This window comes from Elephantulus edwardii, unplaced genomic scaffold (genome assembly GCF_000299155.1).
Source record: "Elephantulus edwardii isolate Elephantulus edwardi_28Jun2011 unplaced genomic scaffold, EleEdw1.0 scaffold00007, whole genome shotgun sequence".
Lineage (NCBI taxonomy): Eukaryota > Metazoa > Chordata > Mammalia > Macroscelidea > Macroscelididae > Elephantulus > Elephantulus edwardii.
The window spans coordinates 12069332-12096738 of record NW_006399757.1 but is presented as its reverse complement, the minus strand read 5'-3'; the positions used below and the strand labels follow the sequence as shown (position 1 = coordinate 12096738).

General features: G+C 36.4%; 1 pseudogene; it reads left to right on the top strand.

Moving 5' to 3' along the window:
• Positions 1 to 13364: 13364 nt before the first annotated feature.
• LOC102850906 overlaps positions 13365 to 27407 on the top strand; it is a 109171-nt pseudogene continuing 95128 nt past the window's right edge.

Genomic DNA, 27407 nt, shown 5'->3' with positions numbered 1-27407 from the left:
CCATCTTCACACTTTAGACACACATTGCCTTAGCCACCTTGTTAATCCACCTGGTTGAGGTTCTTCCTCTTCTTCACCAACCCTCCACCTTTCCCAATGTCATGTACATCTCCAAGGAACAGCAGCTCCTAGCAATATGTCCAAATATGTGAGGTGAGGCCTCATCATTCTTGCCTCCAAAGAGCTCTCTGGCTGCACCGTCTGTTCATTTTCTTGGCTGCCCATGGAATGTTCAGTGTTCTTCACCGACACCACAACTCAAAGGCATCAATTCTTTCTTCTTTCATCCTTATTCATTGTCAAGCTCTCAGATGCATAGATAGTAATCAGAAAGATCATGGCCTGAATCAGATTCACCTTAATTCTCAAACTGACATCCCTACTCCTCAATTATTTGGAAAGGTCCCTAAACGCAGACTTTTCTCATTGCAATGCATCTTCTTATTTCCTAACTGCTCATACCAGGGGTGTTAATTGTAGATCCCAGCAAGATGAAGCTGTTGACTGTTTCAATCTCCTCTCCATCCATCATGATTCTGCCTATTGGTCCCGTGGTAAGAATCTTAGGTTTCTTGATACTGAGATGCAATCCATACTCAAGGGCACATTCCTCGATCTCCTGCAACAAGTGCTTCAAATCCTCCTCACTTTCAGCAAGCAAGATTGTCATCTTTATAACGCAGGTTATTGATGAGTCTCCATCCAATCCTGATGCCACACTCCTCCTCATAGAGTCCAGCTTCTTGGTTAATTCACACAGCAGATAGTTTAAACAGGTATGGAGACATCCCTGACACATGCCCTTCCCAATTCCAAACCATGCCGATGAGCTGCATAGAAATAGATAGACTACATTTGTAGAAGAATTTATTGGAGAACCTCAAGATTAGCAGTCAAAACTAGACTAGGAGCAGACTGGGGGTCAAACCATCAATTACTCATGTGCTAATTCAGACTGAGGCTGAAGAAAATGAAAATAAATATTCAGGAACCAAGATTTGGTCTTAAATAAATTCCATTTGAATTTTATGATCATCTTAATAATAGGTTTGAGGCATTGAACACAAAGGACAGAAGACTAAGTGAGTTGTGGGATGATATCAAGGACATCATCCATGAAGAAAGCAAAAGGTCATTACACAGAGGAGAAAGAAAAAACCAAAATGGATGTCAGAAGAGACTTAGATTGCACTGGAATGTCTGGAAGCCAAATCTAAAGGAAAACATGTTGAAGTAAAAAATCTGAGCAGACGATTTCAAAGGGCAGCTTGGGAAGACAAAGCAAAGTATTATAACGGAATGTGTAGAGAGCTGGAATTGGAGAATAAAAAGGGAAGAACTCGTTCTGCATTTCTCAAGCTGAAAAAACTGAAAAACTAATTTAGGCCTCATGCTGCAATGTTGAAAGATGCTATGGGCAATGTATTGAATGGCCCAGAAAGTATCAAAGATGGAAGGAATACAGAGACACTGTACCAGAGAGAAATGAGTGACATGGAAAATTTCAGTAAGTACCATATAAACAGGAGCCAATGGTAATGAAAGAGGAAGTGGAAGCTGCCCTGAACACATTGTCAACAAATTCCAGGAATTTTTAAGATGCTAATTGACTTGTTTCAATTAACAGATGCAGCCTCAGATGCACTCACCAGTCAATGCTAAGAAATTTGGAGGATGACTGTCTGCCTAATGGATAGGAAGAGGTCCGTATTTGATCCTATTCCCCAGAAAGGTGATCCAACAAAATGTGGAAATTATTGACATCACATGCTAGCAAAATACTGTTGAAGATCATTAAAAAATGGCTGGAATGGTACATAGATAGGGAACTGTCAGGATTTAGAAGAGGTCGTGGCACCAGGGATATCATTGCTGATGTCAGATGGATCCTTGCTGAAAGTAAAAAATACCAAATGAATGTCTGTTTGTTCTTTTCTGATGAGGCAAAGGAGTTTGACTTTGTGGATCACGACAAGTTGTGGCTGACTTTGAGAAGAATGGGATCCCAGAGCACTAGATTGTGCTCATGAGGAACCAATACCTGGACCAGGACGCTGTGTGCAGACAGAGCAAGGAAGTTATGAGAAGTAGATGCACTATTTGGATGTGACAATGAATAAAGAATATTAAAACAATAATGAAAGAAATCAGGGTTAAAGTAAGAATCCCAACAAAACTTTGCATAATAGCTTCAAATGATGAAATAAATATATGGTAAAAGATGAAATGAACTTTGTAATTCACTTGGCTGTTAAAGAAAGACTAAATTTTTTAAAGATATTATTATTTTTATGTACTATGAAGTCAGAATCGACTCATATAACTGACCTTACATCAGTTCTTCAGAGGCAATTAGTCACGTGGGAAGAGATTACCTACCTTTCATCCACAGATAGCCAATTGATTTGAATTGTTGTTATTTTTTTGAGCTGGCTTTGAAACTTGTTACTGGTATGTAGAATACTAAAGAAGACTGGATAATGCAGATTTAGAAAGTGTTATTCTGCCTGCTTTTGGCCAGTACTTGACTGAAAGCATTAAAAGGGAAGATATGCTCCGGAGATAAGATTGTTAGAAGTAGAATATGGTAGTGGATGTTGGTAAGGTAGATTGCTACAACCTGATGGCTTTCCCTGGACTGGGCTTTGCTTGTGGGTGCAGATGCTCAAAGTTTCCAAGGTGAACAGAAGGTTCTTCAGCAAACGGGACATGCTTGCTCCCTCAGAGTACTGGTTTGATAGAGATGGGCAAATTAGAAATGGCTATCCAAAAGGGGGATATTAGAGTATGAGGCATAAAGTAGCTGACTTATAAACTTTCACAAATGTGGTTATTAGTAAGATGATTGTAAGGGGAAAAATAACCATGATATACATGAACCAGATACAATATAAATAAAAGATTGTATAAAACACAATGTACATGCATGGATTACAAGGTATATAAATGATAAAAATATTAATTAAAAAAGATTAAATTAAAGTACAACTAAGTAGGCATTCTCCAGACAAATATATCTTTACTTTTTACTATTTTATACTGGTTTATTTACGAAGTTTGTATACATTGTTTTTCACAGCAGATCTTTCTGCCTCCCTCTACCCATCCAATGGTGTGACTCTACGATTATTGTCCCACCTCAAATATCTTTAAAATTAGAAGATGGTACCAGCCAAGGATCAGCAAAACTCTCCATCAAATATGGAGGAGAAGTTAGATCCTTTGCAAAAAAGAAGAAACTTAAAGAATTTGTGAAAATAAACCCAAAACTACAAGAAAGTTTATGTGAAGTCCTTCACATGGAAACATCAAAGGAAAGTAGATGGACCACAGTGACCAGAAACAATACAAAATGAAACACAGCAAAATGACAATGATGAAAACTGGCCTGACAATAATCATACTTAATATGAACACATCAATTATAATTTTGTGCATAAATGTTGGCCATTCTTCTATCTTCTTGATCTATTGTGCCTTTAACCAGTATGCAATACTCCTCTTTATCTTCTATGGTGGTTTCCATTCTGAAATCTATATTATTAGAGATTAGCATTGTCATTCCTGATTTTTTGTTGTTGCCATTTGCAACATTTGTTATCTTTTTCCCTCCGGCATTTAATTTTGAATCCACCTTTCTCTCCATTTTTTAGATAAGTCTCCTGTAGGCAACATATTGATGAACTTTGTGGGTTTTATTTCAATCCATTTTGCTACTCTTTGTCTTGATTGAACTATTATTAGTTCTGTGGCCCTATATTCTGAACAAAATAAGCAGACGGATGGTATGAAAACAAGGAGAAAATCCTTCCTTTACACATAATACCAATTTATGAATAACAACTTGGTCTTTGGAAGTTAACAATGTTGATGAGTGATGTGAGGGTGTATCATCTTAAACACAGGTAGTGTCCAGATTATAAATGAGTTTCATTCATAAGTCTGTCTTTAAGTCAAATTTTTACCCAAGTATTACGAATTTTTTTAATACTATTTCATTTACAAAATTCAACTACATTGATTTCGAGAACAGATTCTTCCAATTTCTCTCATACTCCCACCTGTCAAATTGTACAACTCTATGATTAAACCCCTCTCTCTATGCACATACTCATCCTCTGCTTCCACCCTCCACCACCCCCTTGGGTCCTTCTACTCATTCTACAATAATAGTTTTATGCGATATTTGCCCTTATGGGACTGAGTTAGCTCACTCTGCATAAATTCTCTCTAGTTCCTCGCAAGTTAGGTAATAACTTACAAAATCATTGCTTCTGAATGCTGCATAGTATTCCATTCTGTGAATGTACCATAATTTCTCAATCCATTCGTTTGTAGTTAAACATTTGGGCTGTTTCCATGTTCTTGTGATGGTGAATAATTTTGTTATGAACATTGGTGTAAAAATCTTCGTTTGTGACTCAGTTCTCATTTTCTTAGGTATATTCCAAGTAGTGGAATAGTTGTGTCATACAGAATTTCTGTGTTCAGCTTTTTGCGGAAGTGCCACACCAACGATGTGTAAGAGTGTTATGAATTTTATTTGCAAAACCCTTAGAAAAAATTTTCACCTAATATTTGTCTTAAAATATAAAATAAATTATTAGTGTACTTACCACTTATTTATGAATAAAAGCATTCAATTAATACTTATAGACATTAAAACAACTGTAAAACAATAATCCAATAGTAAGAATGATATTTTATGCACTAATTTGTTATTTTTTTAATCATTGTTTTATACTTATTTTTTTTTAAAATATAATGGGCTACATTGTGATTGAATTCTAACTATATATTGTACATACTTGGTAATTAAAACCCAGGGACTACATACATTGTTTCTTAGCTGTTGTACTGCTGAGTTAGTCCTGGTGTAGTTTAGCTTAGGTACACAGTGAGCCCAATGTAATATAGAACATAACACCTCCAGGTTGTGAACCAATTATTGTATGTTTGAGCCCACCGTTGCAAATTCTCTTTCATTCTACTTCATTAAAGGTCTTCATCTTTTTTTCATTTCCACTTTATCAAGTATGATGTCCTTCTCTAGCAACTGGTCTCTCTTGACAATGTGTCCAAAGTGCACGAGATCAATTCTTACCTTCCCAGCAACTGAGGAACATTCTGGCTGTATTTCATTCAAGACAGATTTGTTTGTTCTTCTAGAAGTCCATGGTAAATTTTATATTCTTTATCAATACAATTTTCAAAAGGAATAAATTCTTCTTTGAGCTTCTTTATTCACTGTTCAGCTTCAGTATGTATATGCCATTGTTGTTAAAGACCATTGGGTTTAGTATGACTCTATAAACAACAGATCTGAATCCTGTCTGAATTTGTTCCATCCTTATCATCTTTGACATATTTAAGTCCATTGCCACAAATGTAGTGTCACCTTCATTGAGGGTCGGTCTTCCTCTGCTTCACTGACCCTCCACCTCTCTATCATGACATCTTTCCAAGGAACAGCCTTTGCTAGCAACATATTCCAAATATGTGAGAGGAAGATCACCATCTTTGCCTCCAGAGAACACTCTAATTGCACCTTTTCCAAGACATACCTGTTGTTTTGGCTTTCCATTCAGCACTCTTCTTCAACACTACAACTCAAGTACATTCATTCTTCTCCTGTCGTTACTATTCATTGTCCAGCTCTCAGATACTTAGCATGTGATTAGAAAGACTGTGACTAGAGTCAGTCTAGGTCTACTTCCCATTTATGCCAATTAATTCTATATAATTCTGTGAAATCAAGAAAGAAATATAAATGTTCTAAATATCATATCTTTTTCCTGTTTCATATCAAGTTATTCTACAAATACAGTGAGATTAGCATCTTTTATTTTGCTACTTGTAATTAGAAGACATGAGCCTTATAATATACTAAAGCAAATATATGGATTAAAATTTTAAATATTATAAATATTTTTACTTGATGCATTTTTCCCCCATTTAATTTGCCTTTTTAAGTTGGCATGACTAATGAGAGCTATACAGCCAATAGCATAACTCTTTATACTCTAGGTATTACTACAAATATCTTTGGGGCTGTTTATGTTGAATATTATTTATAAATAATGAATGCCTTTCCTTTCTTTCTTCCTCTCTAGTCACCATCCCCCCAACACACTACAGGCACTGTTTAAATAGCCTGTGTACCCTATCAACAGCATCTGTATGGTAACTTGTAAGAAGAGTCAAGTCTGGTATAGAGATGACATATGGTTTTCCCAGTTGCTTCCTCCAAAAAGGAATATTAGATACAGTATTTCTTCAGGGGAATCTCTGTGGAAAATCAAGATTTTAGTTTTATCTTTTGAGCATTCTGCAAAAATTGACAATGCCTAATGTGGCACAAATTTCAATACCATTTTCATCAATAAGTTAAGTACAATTCCATAAGTTAAAAAAATACATAAAATAAATAGATAAATATGACATTCATTGTGAGTAATAATTTTAAGGCTTTTTTTATGTAGAGAGACATTATTGCTTCTAGTTTATAACCAAAAAAACACCTTCTTTAAAGGAATCATCCATTTGCTCACTTCAGCAGCACATATATTAAAATTGGAATGATACAGAGAAAATCAGCTTGGCCCCTGTGCAAGCAATCATCCATTATATATAATATTTTTAATAAGAATTGAGAGAAGTAAAAAGAGCTTAATGAGTTAGAGATTGCATATTTTGTACACTTAATTAAAACAATATGAATTCTACAATTTTAAATGTATGTTTGCATTATATGACCAAATAACTCTTACCATTTCTCTCTGAAATAAAGACCAAATTTTAAGGCATATATAGAGAACAAAGTGTGAAGATGACATTTTCAATGAAAGGCAAATACTCTATAACTGAAGTTTTTTAATTTTAATCTTTCCAAACCTAGAAAGCCTCTAAATAGGTAATATTCATTAAAACAAAACAAAACAAAACAAAAAACACCAAACAAACAAAAACAAAAACCCAACCAACAACAATAAAACACAAACCTCAAAACCAACCCAAAACCTCATTGTCTTTGTGTCAGAACCAACACTTAGCTGACCCTCCAGGGGGTTTTCAGAGGCTATAAATTGCCAGGGAGAAGGTTTGCCTTCTTTTATCTGCAGAGCAACCAATGGATCAAACCACAGTAAAGGTGCAGCTTTGGGTTGGCAGAGCAACTACTTACTTACTAACCTATCAGAGCTCTCCAACACATCATGAAGGAGTGGTTAAAGGCTAAATACATCCGTTACCTTATTTATTTACTTATTCATCCATTTTCATCATGGTTTTATATACTGTAATATATACAACATAAGTCTCTGGAACTTTTCCATCCTTTTAAAATGACAATAGTTGTTTTCTATTAACATTTTGTGTCCTTTTGGAATCAAACTAACCCAGAAATCTGCTTGTTTGCATTCTGCATTAAACATGTGTACAGTCTATGGAAATGGTCATATCATTCAGACTGGCCCAGGTAATTTCAAAAACCAACCTTCTGGTCCTTACTCATTTGCACTCCACTCTTTCACAGAAGCACACAACAAATTAAGGGGTTTTAATCAACACAAGAAAGTTCTTTCCAAATCCAAACAGCTGGTCTGAATAATTTACTCACTTTTTATTTAAGCAATCTGCTTTCAGAGTTGTTTTTTTTTTTTTTACTTTTTCCTTTTTTTCCTTCTGTATTGTTTCTATTCTAAAAACTACAATGTCCCATTTCCAAGTGGAGAAACATGATTTTGAATTCCCTAGTAGAGGAGAGTGTGATGTGAAATAAATATGTGCTTTCAAGTAACAAATGAGAAGCAATTAAATACTGTTGAACTAAAGGGAGAAATAAAATGTCTATGAAGAATCTCAGTGCTACAGTACTATTCAAAACATGCACAGAAATAAGGGTAATTTCTTATTTTACTCATGTTTCAATTCAAAGCATTATAGTTTTAATTGTCCATATTTTACCAATTGTATGGTGATGAGGAAATGTAGAAGAGTTGGTGATGGCTTTATTCTTGGTAAACGCTTTATTCAGAGTTAATTCTAGGAGAGAAAAAGAAATATAACAAAATTCAAAGCTATTTCCATGATGGTTTAAGAAGGACCTCAGATAAAATGTTGACAGTAAACTCCAAAAACAGCAACTGCTGCTTTTAAGGATCATAGAGCTTCAAGTGGAATAAATGTCTACCGTTACCAAAGACTGTCTGCTCAAGTGAAGCATTCTACCTCCCTATTATTCCAAGGGAGAAATTAATTCTTCACTTTCCATTTAGGAGAATATACTGATGTGGAGTTGAACAGACTGTGAGTAGCGATAAGGCTGCCTTTTAGTCAATTCAGGACTCTTTCTATATTGCTGTGGGACAGAAAATGCAGCAAGATCTTTACTTTTCAGGCTGATAAACTGCCTTGCAATCATTTGCTTTCCAGAGAATTAGGATTCTTAGAAGAATGTGTTTAGAGTTACTTCATGATGATAATGTTTTAAATTTTTTTTTTATTTTTAATTTTTTTTATGAGGATAATTTTGAAGTCTGTAATTTGTATGAACAAAATATCCCCACATCTATTTTTTCTTCCTCTCCATTCTCTTTAATCCCATCTCATGTCATACAATCTCTTAACTAGAATGTATCCTACATTTTGTTTTGTTGCTGTTATTGCCTTCAACACACAGCAACCCTATGTACAACAGCCCTAAACCCTGCTCTATCCCTTGTCTCGAACACGCCTATCCCCATTACCCCAGTGACTGAATCAATCCATCTTATTAAAGGCCTTCCTCTCCTGTGCTGTCCCTCCACCGTCCCGAGCATCATGTCCCTCTCCAAGGACTGATCCTGCGTTGCAACATGCTCAGAGAGAATATTTGTTTTCTTGATCTTGAGCTTCACTCTATAGGCTGAAGTTCTTGAACTTCCATAGCAAGCACTTCAGGTCTTCCTCAGTTTCAACAAGCAGGGTTGTGTCATCTGCAAAACACAGATTGTGGATGAGTCTACCTCTAACCCTGATGCCACACTTATCCTCATAGAGCCCAGCTTCCCGGATTATCTGCTCCACAGAGAGATTAAAAAGATGTGGAGATAGACTATATCCTTGACACATACCCTTCCCAATTTTGAATGCAGTGTTTCCTTGCTCTGTTCTGATGACTGGCTGCTGGTCTAAGTATAAGTTTTGCAGAAGCACAATCAAGTGTTCTGGGATTCCCATTCTTCTCAAAGTCAACCACAGTTTGTTATGATCCACATAGTCAAATGTTTTTACATAGTCAATTAAATACAGATAGACTTCCGTCTGGTACTCTCTGCTTTCAGCCAAGAACCATCTGACATTAGCTATAATATCCCTAGTGCCACAACCTCTTCTAAATCCAGCCTGCACTTCAGGCAATTCTCTGTTCATGTTCTGTTCCAGTCATTTTTGGATAATCTTAAGCAGAATCTTGCTCGCATGTGATATCAATAATATCCATAAGGATAACAGAAGGAGAATTGATGCCTTGAGCTTTGGTGTTGGATAAGAGCACCAAATAACTTATAGACTGAAAAAAATAAGAAAAAACCAATATATCTTGTAGAAAGTGCATCCAGACTGCTCTTTGGAGCAAGGATGACAAAGCTTCTTCTCACATACTTTGAACATGTTGCTGAGAGAAGCTATTCCTTGGAGAGAGAAATCATGCTTGGAAAGATGGAGGGTTAATGAAAGAGAGGAAGTCCCTCAACAAAATGAATTGACACAGTAACTGCAGCAACTGGGTATAGTATGTCAGAGGTTATTAGGTTGGCACAGGAAAGGACAGGGTTCAGGTTTATTCCTAAAGTTTCTATGAGTAGTACTCAATGTCACTAAAAAACAACAAAAGCAATAATATTGTAATTGTACTTTTCTCATGCTTTATCCTTCTGATTCTTGCTTCAGTTGAATATTATATCCTGTCATTTCCTGCCTTCTAAATTTACTAGACTGCCAAGAGAATAAACAGGTATATCCTAGAGAGGATGAAACCAGATTGCTCCTTGGAAGCAAGAATGTTGAATCTGTCTTGGGGAGAGTGAAACCACATTTCTCCTTCGAAGCTAGCATTTTGAAGCTCTGTCTCACATACTTTGGGTATGGGGCTAGGAGGAACCAGTCCTTAGAGAAGAACATCATGCTCAGAAGTGTGGAGGGACAGCTCAGGAGAGAAAGACTCCATAAAGGATGGATTGATACAGTAACTGCGGCAATGGGGGTAGGTGCTTCAGAGTCAGTGAGACTCGTTTAGGACAGGACAGGCTTCTGAGCTGTTGTACATTGGGTTGCTGTGAATCACAGGTAACTAACTCTACAGCCTATAACAACACATACTTTGGACATGTTACCAGGAGAAACTAGTCTCTGGAGAAGAACATCATACTTGGAAGAATAGAGAGTCAGCATAGAAGAGGAACAACAAACTTGCTACAGATGATCAAAGACTACATCCTTCAATATGAATTACATCTCAGCATCAAGCAAACAAAAATCCTAACTATTGGGCCAATTAATCTGATAAATGGAGAAAAAGCTGACACCACCGTTTCATTTTACTCAGATCCACAATCAAACCCATGGTAATAGCAGTCAAGAAATGAAAGATATGTGGCTTTGGGTAAAGCTGCTGCCAAGGACCTCTCTAAAATTTAAAGGTTAAAGGGCAAGGATGTCAATACATCTGAAAATCAGACAATGAATAAAGATGACAGGAAAAGAAAAACCAATGTCTTTCAGTTGCAATCCTGGCGAAGAGTCCTGAATATCTGGGGAGCTGTTATGGTCTAGTTGGAAGGAACTATGCTGCTCCGTGAGAGAAAGACAGTCCTTGGAAAAACATTTCATGCTGGGAAAGGTGAAAGTTCTGTGAATGAGAGAAAAATTGATCAAGAAGATTGATTGACATAGTTACTATAACTGAGCATATCAGAGACTGTGAGGTTGATTCAGGATGGGAAAAAATTAAGATCTGTTGCTCATGGATCCACTAGGAGTTATACTTGACTCGGTGGCATTTAACAACAGCAACAATGGCAGTAAATTTTATCTCTGGGAAAATTTGGTCCTTTTTATTTTATGTGGCTGGTTATGCTAAAAAAAAAAAGAATGCTTTCCTGTGTTATTGTTTGCCTTTATAAGTCTATTCTTTTGTTGTTGTTGTTGATGCAAGAAATAGGAATAGAAATGAGTTTTGCTCAGAGTTTGAAGGGTGACTAAGGGCATATGACTATTCATAGTGAGCATGTCTTGAGCATACCATGCGCTGCCAAGAAAACAAATAGGTTCGTCTTGGAGAGGGTGAAACCAAGTTTCACCTTGGAGGCTAGGATTTTGAAGCTCCATCTCACATACTTTGGGCACGTAACCAGGAGAGACTTGTCCTTGGAGAAGGACACCATGTTTGGAAGGATAGAGGGACAGCACAGGAGAGGAAGACCCTGTATGAGATGGATTGATACAGTGATTGGGGCAATGGGGGTTGATGTGTCAGAATTAGTGAGACTGGCTCAAGACAGTTCAGGGTTCAGAGCTGCTATACATACTGTCACTCAGGGTCACAGGCAACTTGATGGCACAAAACAAAAATGACCATTTATATGCTTTTTTCATGTTCTTCCATATTTTTGCCCTCTCTACCCAGGACCTCCAGCTGTGATTCCTTTTAGAGTGGTCATTATAGACTACTGTATTGTGGAGAACACAGACTAAGAATCAGACAATTTTGATTTGACTCAAGGATCCAGCAACTCACCAGCTATCTGAGTTACTGTTACAACACCTCAAATTCCTCATCTTAAAAAATGAGATAGTATTGGTGGGTGAGGGAATAAAATGAGATAACAAGTGTGAAATACTTGATCTTCTTGGTAGCATAGAATGAGCTGTCTTACTGTATCAAAGTTTTGTTTGATTATTTTTTTCCCTGCAGAATTGCAGAAACATCAATTCTCAAGGACTCCAACACATACCTACAAGCACACACAGTCTCACTTTTTGACTGGTAGATGAGCATCATTATTTTATGTATCTTGAGTTTACATAGTTGTTAAATATGGGGACAATGTTGGTGTAATAAGAGAAAGCAAAACAGTGAGAAATCATAATGTACAATCAAACAATAAATACATTAATACAATTTGTTAATAGTACTTAGTATTTTCTCATGGTCACATAAGCTTTACTTTTTCTGAAAGAACTTAATATCACCTATGAAAACATTCACCCTTGTTAACTTATTCCTTCATTTCAGAACAGAGGTACAATAGTTTATTAAAACAAAGAGTGACTTGACATTGCCAGCACTCATTGTTTGTGTTCACCTGTGACATTTACAAGTGAAGACATACAGAACCTTCTTTTGTTTCCTGCATAATCACTCAGGTGTTAAAGAAGAAGTTGATTCAATTTTAAATGGCATGATTTTCTCAAGCCATGGGAAAATAATTGATGGATTTTCTTTGTCTTTTTCCATAGCTCAAATATACACACTGCGAAGTCATGTCTAACTGTTTAATTTTACAAGGTTGAAAATATTGAATTTAAAGCTTAGGTGTAAGTTTAGGTTTATTCCTGGTCTTTGACACTGTTTAAACTTTCCAAGGCAAATCGGAAATGAAAGAAAATGGAAACTAAACCAAGTTTTTTTTCTGCCTGCAAAGAGTCCTTAATATTTCATTTTATACTTTCCAACTGAATTTAATAAAAACGTGATTTTATACAGATTCCTTGTGTCAATTATTCCCTGATTCCTCCTAAACTGATCTGTGCATTCAACGTGAAGTTTCATTAGGATCAAGCCAAGTAGTCTTTTAAAAGTACAGGGTTTCAGTGATAGACAGATGGTGGCTTTCATGATGTCAGGAAGTGTCAGATATTATGGTTGGCTGCGGAATGGTGGCTACTATCCAAACAGATTGGGAAACAGACAGAAAGAGGAAGAATACCATTTGTTTTATTTAGATACATTGTGAACAGAAGGAAGCAAGACAGAGCATACTTTTACACATCTTTTTTCCACTCCTTGTGAAAACAGTTTAGGATTTGTTATGTTATATTAGCCCTTTCATTATGCAAAAACATGTGAAAGCCAGAGACGATGGTGAAAAAAAAATTTGTCTCATTGTGATTTTCTATGAAGTTTGTTTATTTTTTTTTGAGGTAGGATTTTTTTTTTTGAGGGGGGGAATCCTCTCCTAGGAAATGTTGAGTGCTTGCTTCAGAGAGAACAGAGATGAAGCCGTTTTAGAGGTTCTATCCTATTAAAGAATATGAAGAGAATATTGACTGCCTGATCCAGAACAAGGGACATTCAGAGAATATTATCTAAGAGGGTTCCCAAGATGCAGTTACTTCATGAAGTGTTACAGATCTGGTTTTGCAAGGATTTGATTTATGCTGGCAGCCAGAGGGCAGTGTCAGCTCCAGACAAATACACTAGATCCAGCTACCTGCAGTACCACCCTGCTTTACAATTCGGTTCTGGGCAGTATAGTACATTGGTAAAGGACTTCTTGCAGGTGGACAATTGCCAACACAGACAAAATAGTAGATTTCTTTTAAATTTCCTTTTTTTCTGGTTACCTACTACTGTGCTATCTTACCCTATTCTTTAAGAAAGCACCACATTTTGTAGTTTTGATAGAGGACCAATGCCAGAATCTATCCTACAGTTGTTGTTTTTGTTGTTATGTGCCGTCGAGTTGCTTGCGACTCCTAGCAACCCTATGTACAACAGCTCTAAACTCTGCTCTGTCCTGTGCCAATCTCATTGTCTCTGACACACTCATCCCAATTGCCCCAGTCATCCTCCAGTTAGGCCCCTAAATTATACTGAATATATTGGAGATTTCATCCCATTAGACATCTGAGTTTGAAGGACTGGACTAAAACTCTAAGTATCTGGGGAAGACATGTTGTTAATGTAAAAATCGTGATGCTCTTAGGTTACATACAGATTTAGAAATTAAAAGTCTCAAAGATCATTCTTGACTAGTTGTTTTCACAACGTACTTTGTTAAGACTCCAGCTTCATCTAGTTAGCTGTGTAAATGAAGAATCCTTCCTGCCAAAATCCTTGACTTCAAAGATGAGTATTTCCTCCCCCCCCCCAATAGAACAGTGGAAAGCATTTGGAATAAGTTATGCTTTGAGCATGAATGTGTTTTAATTGCACTCTAATTGAAAACAATAGTCAAATTCCAGGGCAAGATGAGGAATAACCATGAACTGGCAGAAGGGTATCAGCCCTTGCCCCATCCTTTGCATTTTGCGATAAAAAGGAACCTAAGGGGCACAGTAGTGGAGTGCGAACCTAGAGATTGGTAGTTTGAATCCAAGAGCCTCTCCTTGGTGGGGTGGGAGGTGTAGGTGTGTAAATCAGCTTCCATAAAGATTACAGTTCTGGAAAGATGCCTTTCACTCTAGTGGTGTAGGAAACACCACTAGCAGCACTATGGCACAATGATCAGAAAAATATTTCCGTGAGATTTACTATCTTGGAAACCCAATGGAAGGTGAGCTATGAGTAGGTTCCAACTCCACAGGACTGAGACTTGTGTTTGATAGGGCTACTATATAGACTACAATACTATATAATCTACTATGCTATATAGGTGACTTGGATAATTGTGTGCTAGAGTCAATTCTATGGCAATGTGTTGTTTTTTTTTCTCGTGTGATTATTATGTGACATCGAGTCAGAACCAATTCATAACTGATCCTTCAGTGGATTTTCAGAAGCTGTGAACTGCTCGGGAGGAGGTTGCTAATTTTTCTCCTTTAGAGCAGCTGATAGATTTGAATTGAGGTGACAGAGAACCAGAAAGGCTTTATAGAGATGTTGTTGTTGTTATGTGCTATCCAGTTGCCTATGACTCATAGTAACCCTTTGAACAATAGTTCTGGCACTACCCTTTTCTGAGGCAATCTCACTGTCTATGACATGCCTGCCCCCATTGCCACAGTCACAGTGTCAATCCATCTCATCCAGAATCTTCCCCTCCTACACTGACTCATGAATCTTCCAAGCATAATGCCCTTCTCCAAGGACTGGTACCTCCTGTCAACATGTCCAAAGCATAGAACGTCTGAAGAGAAGAAATTCCCACCACTCCATCTCTTCTTCCTCCTCACTCTCACCTTATCTTGCCCCATAACTGAACAAGAATTTACTACAGGCAGTAAGATGCAAGAAAGTAGAGGAGGTCTTTTTAAATATGTTAGGAGAATATGAAATATCCTATGAATTGCCAATAAAACAAACAAATCTGTCTTAAAGAAAGTTCAACTGGGCTACTACTTAGAGGCAAGATTGATGAACATTTTCTCACATACTTTGGGCATGTTATCAGGAGTCAGTCCTTGAAAAAACATGCCATTCTTGGAGTAATCAGTGAAGAACAGTATGACTGTCAATGAACTGAATTGACACAGTGACTCTAACACTGGACTGGAGCACCTAGGAGATCATGAGACTGGCACAGGATAGTACAAGGTTCTGATCTGTGAGTCATATCTGACTTGATGGCACCTAATTACAAGAACAAAAATGCATAGCAGTTGTGAAGTTTAATTGGGTAGTTTTGGAACAATACATAGGTACTAAACAATAATTTATAGCAATTATTAAGCCACCTTACCAGGAAAAAAGAGAAGAAAATGTACAAATGATTCCTTTTTGTTGTTGAGAATAACACACACACAAAAGACAGAACACACTGAGACATCTTGTGGAAACTCATCTATTATTAATGATAGGACCTGAAGCAAATGCAAAAGTAAGGCAATTCAGACCCTTTTAGGAGAAGAGTGCCTCTGACTGGAGAGTTATGGGGTGAATCTCATATAATTTTTACAAAGTTTTGGTTTATGCAGTAAATTTTATTTGCTTAATAAATAAAATTAATCCTAGTTCTTCCTTGGAAAAGATCTGAACCACCTGACAGGTTAAAATAATGTTTCTCCAGAGCATGATTTTATTATCAGTCATGGTTAGGAGTCATCAACTGTTGAAAGAAATTCTTGTAAGGAGAAATGTGACATTAGAATATTTGCTGAAACTATTAATTTATATCACTGAATTAAAATAACCTGAGAGTCATCTTAAATCTTGATTGGACTCTCAGGGATAGTACAGCTTGAATCTATATTAAGGTGTGGGCTATCAGAAGAGAAAGCATTTAACATATTATTTATTGCACAAATGCTATTTTATTATCATGTTTCAAACACCTACACAGAGAGTTATCTATAAATCTAGGTGCCATTGGTTTAGCTTTTCAACATCTTACTTAGAAAAAGGAGCTGGATAATGTTTTTCTTTATGATTTTCTATAAAGTTTGTTTATTTTTCCAAAATGCGATTTAATAAATTATCTCATGAGCTTTCTAAGGTCTTGAAATACAAAAAGGTCTTTTTTAAAAACAATGAGGGTATGATCCCCCCACTAATTGTAGAACGTGAAAAAGGAATGCCTTACTTCATAAAAGTGGGCAATGTTACTTGACCATGCTGGTTGGTATCAGATTCAGATTTTAAACTCACAGCCACCACATTGTGACCCAATATTCTTCTGTTACTATCACACGGCAATTTTGTATGTATTTGTCCAAGCTTAAATATATGTTTATACAGTTATAAATGGAAGTATTTAAAGTGTATATCCTGGAATTATAGATAACTCTTGTCAGAATTTTTCAACTCCTACCTGCTTAGATGTTACACTTGTCAGTTTAAACACCATTTAAAGCATATGTCCTGGCATTATAAAAGAGAGAGCTAGTGGTTGTTACAGGTAACACTTGTCAAAAATTTCAAGTCCTACTTACTTGTTGTTGTTATGTTCTTTGAGTTGTATGTGACACTTAGTGACTTTATGAACAATAACTGTGAACTCTGCTCAGTCCTGAACCAGTCTCACTGTCTCTGACACACCTGCCCCCATTACTCTAGACACTATCAATCCATCTTATCCAGAGTCTTCATCTCTTGTGCTGACTCTTGACCCTTTAGAATATGCTATCCTTCTTCAACGACTAGTTCCTCCTGTTGCCCAAAATATGTGAGATAGAGCTTCACAATTCTTGCCTTCAAGCTGAAACCTGGCTTTGCCCTTACCAGAACAGACTTGTCTGTTCTTTTGGAAGCCCATGGTCTGTTCTATACTCTTCCCTAGCATCACAACTTGAAGTCATCAATTCTTTACTTGCTTAGCTCTTAACTATTGTTGCTATGTGTCACTGAAAGGACTACTAGTCAAAACAACCCGATAAACAATAGATCTGACTCCTACTCTAAACTGTGCCCTCATCATCATTTCTGCTACACTTGAGCTCATTGTTACATTCACTGTGTCAGTTCATCTCATTAGGTGTCTTCTACTCCTTTCCTGATCCTCCACCTTTCCAAGCATAATGTCCTTTTCTGAGGACAGGCCCTATCCTGACATGTCCAGAGCATGGGAGATAAAGCTTCGCTATCCTGGCCTCTAAGGAGCACCTAGGTTTCACCTACTCCAAGACATATTTGTTTGTTCTTTTGACAGTCCATGCACTCTTCTTTAATGCTACAGGTCAAAGGCATAGATTGTTCTTCTGTCATCTTTATTCATTGTCCAACTTTCACACGCACAGCAAGTAATTGAAAAGACCACAGTTGGATCAGGTGAATTTTTGTCTCTAAACTGACATCCTTACTCTTCAGCAGTTGAAGGGGTGTCTGACAACAGATTTTCCCAAGGCAATACACTTTTTGGTTACCTGACTGCAGGTACTAAGGGTGCTAATTGTGGACACAAGTAAGATGATATTATTGACAATTTCTTTCTCTTCTCCAACTATCATGATGTTGCTTATTGGCCCAATGGTAAGGATTTTTGTGTTCTTGATGTTGAAATGTAATCTGTATTGAATGCTATAATTTTTGATCTTCCACAGTATTTCATATCCTCCTCATTTTCAGTAGACAAGGTTGTGTTCTCTGCATAAGGCAAATTGTTAATGAAATCATAGACCAAGTTTCATTTCAAGGAGTTAATATATGTTCAAGAACCAATGGTAAGGAGGGAAGAATACCAAGATACATTGAAAACATTAGCAAAAAGTAAGACCCCAGGAATTGAATCAACACCAATTGACATGTTTCAACAAACAGATGTAGCTCTATACATACTTAACAGTTTGTATCAGGAAATTTTGGTCAACTGACTGGAGAAGATCCAGAGTTGTTCCCATTACCAAGAAAGGTGATCCAACAGAACATGGAAATTATTGAGCAATATCCTTAATATCACATATAAGTAAAATAGTTCTAAAAGTTATTAAAAAATTACAAGAAGACTATATTGACAAAGAACTGTCAGAAGTTCAAGCTGGATTTAGAAGATACTGTGGCCCCATGATTACCACTGCTGCTATCAGAAATATTGTGGCAAAAAGCAAAGAATACCAGAAGGATGTCTATTTGTGCTTGACTATGTAAAAAACATTTGAATGTAGGAATCATAACAAACTATGAATAACACTGAGAAGAATGAGAATCTCAGAACACTTAATTGTGCTCATGTAAAACTTCTATCTTCTATCTAGACCAAGAAGCTGTTGTCCAGAGCAAAAGAATACTGCTAAGTCAAGAAAGGTGTGTGTCCAAACCTATTCGCTCTGAATACTGAGAAAATCATTTGAGAAACTGGTAAGAATGTGACATCAGAATTTGAGACAGAATCATTTAGCTGTTAGTATCATACAATGACTTAGTTGCATATTTTAATATGAAAAGTTATATTGGCACAGTGGGTTGTCTTGGACTGCTCATCAAAATTATGGTAGTTCAAATCTACCAGCTACTTTGTTAGAATAAGATGAAACTATCTGCTTCTCTAAATGTTGTTGTGTACTGTCGAGTCAGAACTTATCTGTAGCTGACCCTCCAGTGGGTTTTCATGGGCAGTTAATCACCTGAGAGGAGATTGTCCATCCTTTTCCTGAGGAGCAGTTGGTGGATTCAAGCTGTGAACCTTCAGAATTGCAGCAAAGGATACTGCATCTGACCTTATCTAGCTATTTTCAAGAGTTGAGAGATACAGCTTTGTTTACCCGTCTCTGCAACCAACTGCACTGGCTTTTCTCTGTCCACAACCACGTTAAGTCATTTCCCTTAGGGTATTTTAGTTTCTCTAAGTCTTTCCAGAAAATTATCTGGGAATACTTAAAAAGAGTGAGAGGACTGAGGAGAGGAAAAAGAATTGATGTTAAAGACAATGAAGTGGTACAACAGTTTGGAAAAGCTGGCCATTTGGATCATCCTTAATATTGACCTTAAAGGAACCAGTTTTATACTAATTCTCTTCAAAGAAATTATTCAAATAATTCTTGTCCTTCCAAATTGTCCAAAATGACATTTAAACTCATTTCTTATGGTTTATTTCTGGTCTTGGCAGAGATTTCCTTAATTGAATTATGTGTAATTTGGAATTTTATTTTACATTTGAATTTTAATAGCTGGTATCCTTGAGTCAGAAGATTAGTGTTTCTTTTTATGCCCTTCTTAGTAATTCTTCCATGAGTTTATGTTTAAATTATAGTTAAAAGAACATGTTGAAAATAAGACATTTAGAGACTTTTGGTATAGAAGCAGTGGTATTTAATTTCTTTAAACTATACTGTCTCCCTGGAGAAGGTCTTGAGTAAAATTAAGTTCTAGCCCTTTTTCTTTTTTGGGGTTTAAATATTTCTCATATTTCAAATGGAAAGCTAGATTCTTCAGCCTCACAGAGTCACAACATACTATTTGATAAAGAAATCTATTTTCCAATAAATCAGAACTCTATAAATTAATTATAGTGGCATGGATTGACTTTGAATCTTGTGCCTAGCCTTGAACTAATTACTGTAGACAGAAAGGTAATGGGCAGAATAATTTTGCCTAGTTCCTGTATTCAGCGCGTGAGTCCTAAGGATAATGATCATCTAAACAATGTAGACTGAGAATGGAATGAGAGGTTTGCTCAAATCAAAGTTAAGTGTCATCATAAAAGAGGGACTATATGCTGGGAATAAAAAGAAACAAAGGACTACATAAAAAGAAACAAAACTTTAATGAAAAGATATACTCCTTAGTATTTTTTATCTTTCATAAAGGATATGTTTTTGCACATTTCTTTTTGTATATTATGTGTCTTCTCATTCTTAAATGGTTCCACATTCATTTGTCTCAGTTTTAATTCAAATGAGTTGCCTAATTTTTAATCATCTCATTTCTTCTCATTATACTTCTTGGACAAGCTAACTCATGTTGAATATTTCAGTGGGGATAAGTAGGTAGATCCTAAATCTTTTCCTGGCAGGTGGTGTAGTCCAGAGTGAGTGGTGTGGCTAATATAAAGTAAGTGCCTTTCTTGGGGTTCAAATCCACCAGTGGCTATGGGGAGAAAGATGGGTGATCTCTCAAGGAATTTACAGCCTCTGAAAACCTGCTGGGGGGTTCAGTTATGACTTAATTCTGTCTCCACATCAATGAGAGAGAAAGAGAAAGAGAGAGAGAAAGAGAGAATGAGAACAAATATGTCCAGCTTTGGCTTCTATATACTAAGCTGTTATATCTACATAACTGTCAGCTATCATCTCTACTTGGATATTCTACACCAAAACTTCATAAGTCTCATAGTGAAATCATGATCTTCAGGAAATTTCCTTATTCACCTTCTCTTAGTGAATGGCATCATCCTCCTTTCATTTTTTCCAATATATTTCTTTTCTTCTCCAGTAATACTTTATGATTTTATATTTTATCGTAATATTTCTCCAGTAATGATTTTAGAGTAATGTTTCCTTAATAACCTTTGATAGTGTATACAGACACACACACACACACACACACACACACACACACACACATATATATTTTACTATTTTTGACTTTAAGGACATTTTCTTTGGGGAAGATTCTCCAAGAACTGAATTATATAGAGAGTTTTGAATCGAACTCTGTATTGAAATTCTTAAAGTGGCTCTCCCTCCTGGAGAACTAAGGTTTCCTTAAAGACAGTATGCATTCATCACAGTCGTATCTCTAGCCCCTAAGACAGCCCCTAATTTTTGTCTCTCTCAATAATGATAACAGTGATAGTCACAGAGAAGTTGTGGTTTCTTAGTTTACATAACCAGTGATGCAATGTGAATGTGGCTATCAACAAGTATTTTAACTGTATAGTCAGGTAGTTACACTTTTCTGGAGGTTTTTTTTTTTTACAAAATCAGAGTGAACTTGCTAAAAAGAATCGTGTTTCTTTACCTTCAGGCATGTATCACTACAAATGAGATAGCTTTTTTAAATGTATCTATATAAGATCAGCTCAATAATGACAAATTGATTAGGTTTCATCTCTGAAGGGAGCTGATGGCCTAACATGTAGGCAGCAATCATTACCTTCAGTTGAACACTAATCTTTATAAAAATATTCTTTACTAGAGTCGTAATTGCACTTACAAATTGAAAGTGGAAACATTTATGCAAGGCTGAAGATTTCTGCTTTCTGCTATTTTCAATGGTATGTATACATTATTCCTAGAAGCTTAATGTTCTCAATATGGGTTTATCTACTAGCTTAACACAGGTTTCCACATTTTACCTGTACAGAATAAGATTTCTTCCTTCATAATTTCCAACTTTGTGATCAAAACAATCAAAATTCGCTTTCACAGAAATGTTTTTTAATGCATTTCTATATTTTCCAAAAGTCAATCTATCTTGTTACAGCGTAGTGTGATATGTGTACACGTGTGCGCGCGCGCACACACACACACACACACACACACACACACACACACACATACGAAGTATGGGGAAGCTTCTCCAAGAACTGGAGAATGTATATTGTGGCAAATTAAGCATTTACTTGATAGGTTAAATAATACTGTGTTTATTTATTTTAAAATGAGTTAGTTCAGTAGATATGAAGTGTTGTTGCTTGACTTTGAGTCGAGCATGACTCATAGTGATCCTATGCACAAAAAGCCTGAAGCCCCTCTACAACTATCAACATTTATCAAAGTTCATAGAGTTTCCAGAGGCATGTTGTTTAGGAAGTAGATGTCACTCCTTCAAAGTCGGCTTATTTGCAGGAGATACACACTTAAATCAAGAGTCATTTAAGAGACTATATAATTGTTGGCTTTATCAAGATTTCCATAGATGTATTTACCAGGGTTTCTTTCATGAAAAATAGTAAACAACTGATCGTAATACATAGTAACTTCTATTTGTAGCCACCTCAGTGCACATATCTAGCCCTGATTGTGGTCATAAACTCACCTCGGTGACATAACTGTCTCTGTGCTGTGCAGGAGAAATCTTACTTTGTAGGTAAATGATTGGATAATTAAAATTATTGCATTAGCAATAAGTAATAATTGAAGCAGTATTTCTGAGCTGTAGAAATAGTAATGTGACAATCTATTGGCAAAATACACCTTTTATTAACAAGAAAGCACACCTCCTACTTATGTCTTTTTCGTTCTTTATACTTGTGTACATGAGTGACAGAGTTAATGGGCCTACTACCAATGCAATCTATTGTTATTGAAAACATTTTATTTTCTTTGCACTGCCAGTCCAAAGGCAGGTGGTGCAGATCCACCTCCTGTTTTTCAGGAGAAAGATGAGAAGCTCCTCCTATGTGATTTTGAGCCTCTCAAACCCACTGGAGGGTCAACTAGTAGTTGGTTCTGACTCTAGGGCAATCAGCTGAGCTGAGTAAAAGTTTACAGGGAAAATTAATTTCTACTCAATATTTTATTTCCTGACATTAGTTATAATTCTCTCACCCTAATAACATTTTCTCTTCTTCCTCCCTGAATTCCTCATTTCTATTAGTCTTTGTTTTGCTCCATGTTCTCCTTATGAATTTAATTTCTGCACAAATATTGTCCTTTTCTGGTCTCATAGGGTTGAATGTTTTGAGAAGTATATTCCTTCTTCACTTTATGGGCTGTCTATTATCCATTTGAAAAGGCACCTCAGGAAATGGATTCAGTGTCAGGATTGAGGCGTATGTAAGGGTAATGGTCTCAAAAGTCCTACTAATCTCTATCGACCAATACATTTGGCCTTATGATTGTGAACTTTGTTCTGTGTTTTTCTCACACTTTATCCATTGCTTTCTATTGAGATAGAAGTGCGCATGGTTGACATTGGTAACCAGGCACCATTTACTTACTCTGATCTCAGGGTGGTATAGGCTGTGAATCATATGCTCCTTTAGTCCTTTGGATTAATTATTTACTTCAGTCTTTTACTTTATTGACTCTTCTTTGCTCTGAGTAGGGAAAAATACCAATACATATGTCTTAAAAAGCCAATTTCAAGCTTTTTAAGACCCCAGTTTTTTCTCACCACCAAAAGATACAGAACATTACCTTTGTGGATTGTATCATGCTAATTACCATAGTTTTTCTCCAAAGACTATGGTCCTAAATATCCAAAACCAGTTTATGTTTCCTTTAGTTATAATTGGGAAGCTTTTACAACTTTGCCTCCTGTATGCTTTGATGTATACATTATCATTTTTTCTAATATATACAAATAAATATATAAAAATATCCTCTGCAAGCTTATGTATTCTCATATGTGTACTCCCATAGCCATTATCTATTTAACTTACATCTCTGTGTGCCTACTTCTAAGTTATTGTTTTTTATTTTCATTTCAGCCACAGCATAAAAAATTGGCAGCAACTTGAATCATTTCATATCATAGAAGCCCATAAAGCTTGGGATATAAATCAAGGACTGGATAATGAGAAATAGGTTTTGAAGGGAGTGGATAGGAGTGGAAGGGGATGCTGGTGGAGCAGGGAAATGGGTGGGTCAAGATGATTGTGTCAGGGGTGGGGGACAACACTGATATTGGTTATTTCCACAACTGGGTACATATCTTTCATCTGCTTTTTTCCTGTAAAATGCTTGTCTGTCAGATACTTTCTAAAATCTGAGCATTCAGATTGAGACAGACTAGGAAGAAGGATTGGTCAACCACTTCTGAAATACCAGGGTTCAGAAAAACCTTTGAACAATAGAACATACTTAGACTAGCTGATTGGGCAACTGAGGTAGAGCTTTCAAGTATGGAAATACAAATGAAGAGGAACAGTTTCAAGAAGATACTAGTGACTGAAACGTGGAATGCGAGAACCATGAATGTAGGAAAATTAGATATTGGTAAGGAAGAAATGGAACGTATGAATATTGACATACTAGGCACTGGTGAGATGAGATGGACTGGCATGGGGCATTTTGAGTCAGATGATCTATTATTCTGGAGATGAAAAGGTAAGGAAAAATGGGGCTGCTTTTATAGTTAAAAAAGGCATTTCTAGATGTTTCTTGAAATACAATATTGTGAGTGACAGGATAATATCCATGCACATACAAGGAAGTCCAGTGAATGCCACGATCATTCAGATATATGCACCAACAATTAGAGCCACAGAAAAGGAAATAGAAGATTTCTTACCAACTTTTGCAGTCAGAAATTGAACATGAAATCAAGATGTATTAATAATAATGGTTGACTGGAATGAAAAAGTTGGGAACAGAGAAGAAGGATCAGTAGTTGAAAAACATGGACTTGGAGACAGAAATGAACCTGGTGATAGAATGATTGAATTTTGCACAATCAATGATTTATTCATTTCCAATACATTTTATAAAAATCATAATGCAGGCTATACACATGGATTTCACCTGATTACAACTGTAGAAAGTATTACTGGAGAAGCTCAATATCACTTGGGAAAACTAGGCCAGGTGCTGATTGTGGAACAGATCACCAACTACTCATACACAAGTTCAAGCTGAAGCTAAGGAAAATTAAATCAAATCCATGGGAACCAAAATATGACCTTGAATCTATCCCACCTGACTTTCAAAATAATCTCAGGAACAGGTTTGAGGCCTTGAACACAATGAGCAAAGATCAGATGAATTGTGGGAGGATATCAAGAATATCACCAAGGAAGAATGCAAAAGGTCATTATAGAGATAGAGGGAAAAAAAGACAAAAATGGATATCAGCAGAGACTCTGAATATTGCATTAGAGTGCCAAGAAGCCAAAGCCGAGGGAAGAAATCAAGATATTAAGGAGCTGAACAGAAGATTTCAAAAGGCAGAGCAGGAAGACAAAATAAAGTATAATAATGAAATGTGCAAAGAGTCAGAAAATTAAAGGGGCTGAACTTGTTCCACATTTCTTAGGCTCAAGGCACTGAAGAAGAAATTCAAGCCTCAAGCTGCAATACTTAAGAATGCTTTGGGCAGAATATTAAATGATCCTGCAAGTATTAAAAGAAAATGGAAAGATTATACAGAGTCATTGTACCAAAAAAATTAGCAGACACAGAAGAGTTTCATGAAACAACATATGAGAAAGAGTCTGTGGGAATGAAGGGAGAAGTTCAAGCTGCTTTGAAAGAATTGGAAAAAATAAGGCCCCAAGAAGTTATGTTATACCAATTGACATATTTCAGCTCACATGTTGCCCTAGATGTGCTCACCAAGTTGTGCCAAGAAATCTGGAGGACAACCACTTGGCCAACTGGAAGAGATCAATATTTGTTCCCCTTTCAAAGAAAGGTGATCACACAGAGTGTGGAAATTGTCAAACAATATCATTAACATCACATGCAAGCAAGATTCTGCTGAAGATTATCCAAAAATGACTGGAACAGCCCATCAACAGAGACCTGCCAGAAGTGTGGGCTGGGTTTAGACAGGGTCATGGTACTAGGAGTATTGTAGCTAATGTTAGATGGATCTTGGCTGAAATCAAGGAGTATCAGAGGAATACATATCTGTGTTTCATTGATTATGCAAAGGCATTTGACTGTGTGGATCACAACAAACTGTGGCTAACTCTGAGAAGAATAGGAATCCCAGAAAACTTCAAAGAATCATTGAAGAAGCTTAGTATCAACAGTCAAACCAGGTCAGATGTTGACTGTGGAATAAACTCATGCAAGTGCTCAAACTGAAGCTGAAGAAAATTTTTTTTAAAAAAGTTCAAGGATAGAAATATAATTTTGAATTTATCCTACCTGAATTTACAAATCATGTACAGGATAAATAGGATTGAGACATTGAACAGTAATGATTGAAGGTCAGATGAGTTATTGTATGAATTCATCCACTAAAAGACCAAAAGGTTATTGCAAATACAGAAAAAAGGGAAAAAAATCCATGACAACAATAAATGGACGTAAAATGCCATTGTTTAAAATCAGGAAAGGTGTGCATCAGGGTTGTGGACTTTCTCCATACCTTTCTATGCTGAACAAATCACTTAAGAAACTAGATTCTCTGATGAAAAATGCAGAACTAGGATAGGAGGGAGATTCATCAACAGCTTACTTTATACAGATGACACAATATAGCTTGATGAAAGTGAAGTATGACATGAAATGCTTGCTGCAGATAAGGTCAAGGTCTACAGCCTTTAATATGTATTTCAGCTCAACAATCAAGAAGACAAAAAAATCTTTACTAATAAACAGCATCATCATAGTTAAAAGATGGAAATTGTCAATGACTCATTCTTATTTGGATCCACAATCAACACCCTTGGTACCAGCAGTGAAAAGATGTATTGCATTAAGACATCTCCATATTATTGAGGAACAATGATATCGATTAGAAAACTCAGATGCTAATTCAGGCCATGGACTTTTTAATCACTTTCTATATGTCTGAGAGCTGGGCAACAAATAAGGATGACAGAAGAACAGATGACTTTGAGTTGTACTATTGGAGAAGAGCACTGAGTAATTATAGACTGCCAAAATAACCTAACAGATGTGTATTTGAAAAAGTGCAGCCAGAGTGATTTTTGGAGGGAAAGATGATAAAGGATCCTTCATCAGAATTCTCACATACTTTGAAATGTTTTTAGGAGAGACTATTCCTTGGAAAGGGACATCATGCTAGGAAAAGTTGAAAGTCAGCACATGAGAGGGGAAACCTTCAAAGAGATGGATTGACATGGTGACAATCCAAAGGAGGATGTGACACCAGAGACATTATCACCAATGTCAGATGGATCTTGGCTGAAAGTAAAAACAAAAACAAAAACCCACCAAAAAACCCACCCCCAAAACAAACAAACCAGAACAACAGGAATATCTTTCTGTGTTTCATTGACAATGCAAAGGCATTTGATTGTGTGGATCACAACAAATTGTGGCTAACCTTGAGAAGAATGAGAATCCCAGAATGCCTGATCGTGCTCATGTGAAGCCTATACTTGGCCCAGGAAATGGTAGTCACAACTGAGCAAGGGAACACTGAATGGTTCAAACTCAGAAAAGTATGCCAGGGATGTATCCATACCTTTTTA